Source organism: Anolis sagrei, chromosome 10 (genome assembly GCF_037176765.1).
Source record: "Anolis sagrei isolate rAnoSag1 chromosome 10, rAnoSag1.mat, whole genome shotgun sequence".
In the NCBI taxonomy this organism is placed as follows: Eukaryota; Metazoa; Chordata; class Lepidosauria; order Squamata; family Dactyloidae; genus Anolis; species Anolis sagrei.
Genome location: NC_090030.1, coordinates 22723688 through 22726798, shown reverse-complemented (window position 1 = coordinate 22726798; position 3111 = coordinate 22723688). Strand labels below are relative to the sequence as shown.

General features: G+C 45.3%; 1 pseudogene; it reads left to right on the top strand.

Annotated features, from left to right (window-relative positions):
- Positions 1–2412: 2412 nt before the first annotated feature.
- LOC132763200 (selenoprotein W pseudogene) lies at positions 2413–2814 on the top strand (annotated as a pseudogene).
- The last annotated feature ends 297 nt before the right edge of the window (positions 2815–3111 follow it).

Genomic DNA, 3111 nt, shown 5'->3' with positions numbered 1-3111 from the left:
AGTTTTTTCCGAAATGCCATCAGCGAGGTGGCTGATCTTATCTCTATAGGGAGGGCATTCCAAAGCCGCGGGGCCACCACAGAAAAGGCCCTGTCTCTCGTTCCCGCGAGCCGCACCTGTGAAGCAGGCGGGATGGAGAGAAGGGCCTCTCCCGAAGATCTTAGGGTCCTGGTGGGCTGATAGGCCGAGATACGTTCGGATAGATATCTACGGCTGAGCGTCTGGAGCTGGCGTCGACCGCATTCCTGCATTTCAGTTCCTGCTGTGTTTGAAGCTTGAGTTTCTTTTTACAACCCTTGAAAGGCTGCATTTAAGCATTTTTTTTGAGTTTACTTCAAGTTTTATCTCTGGTGAATCCAGATTATATTCTGTTGGGGATTTTTTGGGTCTTTTTCCTTGTTTGGGCTTTTTCACACTGTAAACGAAGTGTTTTTTGCCCTGTGATTTTGTTTTGGACTAATTTCGTGTTTGTGTGAACAATAAACTATACTCCTTTAATTGGCTGGCGTCTGACCTTGACACCACCAGTATTCAAATTTGGGCGTATTGGGTATTTTTGCTAAATTTGGTCCAGTGAATGAAAATACATCCTTCATATCTGATATTTACATCAAACTACAAGAAAGTTGTAGTTTGATGTACATGAGGAAGAACTTCCTGACTGTGAGAGCCGTTCAGCAGTGGAACTCTCTGCCCCAGAGTGTGGTGAAGAAGAGAAGGCTGAGGGGAGACATGATGGCCATGTGTAAATATGTGAGAGGAAGTCACAGGGAGGAGGGAGCAAGCTTGTTATCCGCTGCCCTGGAGACTAGGACGCGATGGAACAATGGCTTCAAACTACAAGAAAGGAGTTTCCATCTGAACATGAGGAAGAACTTCCTGACAGTGAGAGCCATTCAGCAGTGGAACTCTCTGCCCTGGAGTGTGGTGGAGCTCCTTCTTTGGAAGATTTTAAACAGAGGCTGGATGGCCATCTGTCAGGGGTGCTTTGAATTCAATATTCCTGCTTCTTGGCAGAATGGGGTTGGACTGGATGACCCATGAGGTCTCTTCCAACTCTTTGATTCCATGATTCTGTGATTCTATGATTCTAATTCATAAGAGTAGCAAAATTACAGTTATAAAGTAGCAACAAAATAATTTTATAGTGTGGGTCAGAACAACAGGAGGAACTGTATGAAGGGGTCTCGGCATGTGGAAGGTTGAGAAACATTGTCCCAGACTCTGCAAGGATGGGCATTGCATCAAAAAGCAGAAGGAAAGTGATATAGGACTATATCATAGAATCATACAATCAAAGAGTTGGAAGAGACCTCATGGGCCATCCAGTCCAACCCCATTCTGCCGAGAAGCAGGAATATTGCATTCAAAGCACCCCTGACAGATGGCCATCCAGCCTCTGTTTAAAAGCTTCCAAAGAAGGAGCCTCCACCACACTCCGGGGCAGAGAGTTCCACTGCTGAACGGCTCTCACAGTCAGGAAGTTCTTCCTCATGTTCAGATGGAATCTCCTCTCTTGTAGTTTGAAGCCATTGTTCCGTGCCCTAGTCTCCAGGGAAGCAGAAAACAAGCTTGCTCCCTCCTCCCTGTGGCTTCCTCTCACATATTTATACATGGCTATCATATCCCCTCTCAGCCTTCTCTTCTTCAGGCTAAACATGCCCAGCTCCTTAAGCCACTCCTCATAGGGCTTGTTCTCCAGACCTTTTATCATTTTAGTCGCTCTCCTCTGGACACATTCCAGCTTGTCAATATCTCTCTTGAATTGTGGTGCCCAGAATTGGACACAATATTCCAGGTGTGGTCTAACCAAAGCAGAATAGAGGGGTAGTATTACTTCCTTAGATCTAGACACTATGCTCCTATTGATGCAGGACAAAATCCCATTGGCTTTTTCTGCCGCCACATCACATTGTTGGCTCATGTTTAACTTGTTGTCCATGAGGACTCCAAGATCTTTTTCACACGTACTGCTCTTGAGCCACACATCGTCCCCCATTCTGTATCTTTGCATTTCGTTTTTCCTGCCAAAGTGGAGTATCTTGCATTTGTCCCTGTTGAACTTCATTTTGTTAATTTTGGCCCATCATCTCTCTAATCTGTCAGGATCGTTTTGAATCCTGCTCCTGTCCTCTGGAGTATTGGCTATCCCTCCCAATTTGGTGTCGTCTGCAAACTTGATGATCCTGCCTTCTAACCCTTCATCTAAGTCATATCACATTAGGAAATCTCCATTTCGATCAGGATACATCTCATAATTTTCTATGACTGACTGCATAGTGCATTCAGACAAGAATAACACCATTCCTAGAATCAGAACGTTGGCGGCCTCACCAACCAGAATCAGAACGTTGGCCGTTCCGTCGGTGCCTTTGTTTGGAGAAACGGCTGCGTTACAGGTGAATCGCCGCCATGGCTGCCAATGAAGCCAAGATCAAGGTCAAGATCAAGGTGGTTTATTGTCGTTCCTGAGGATACAGTTCCAGGTTTCAGCAGCTGAAGATGGACCTCGAAAAAGAGTTTCCGGACCAGCTGGAAATTACTGGAGAAGGGACGCCTAATGTCACAGGATGGTTCGAAGTGACAGTGGCAGGAAAGCTGGTGCACTCCAAAAAGAATGGAGATGAGTTTGTGGATAATGACACCAAACGCAGCAAAATAACAACGGCCATCAAAGAAGCTTTAACCTCACCAAAAAAAGAAGAGCCTCCAACGTCACCAAAAAAAGAAGCTGTAACCTCACCAAAAAAAGAAGAGCCTTCAACGTCACCAACAAAAGAAGCTTCAACTCCACCAAAAAAAGCTTCAAAATAAAGATGGCTCTGAGGATACAGCAATAGCTTACTGGAAGAAAAGCTCAAGGAACCCTCTGTTTTGTTCATTGTGGCCGAGCGCTTGATGACGGCAGCTGCCGAAATGTGTCAGACGCATGGCAGTTCCCCGAAATCCCTTTGTGTAGGATGCCATTTTGAGCAAAGCCTGATGAAGACCTTGAGTTCATTTAACACCTGAATACAGAACTGGGCTTGACGCAACAACTAACACTTTGGTGTTCTGTGTGTTTAGTATGTGGTCTTTCTTTGTGGTGCCGGGTTAATATTTGAATAATTC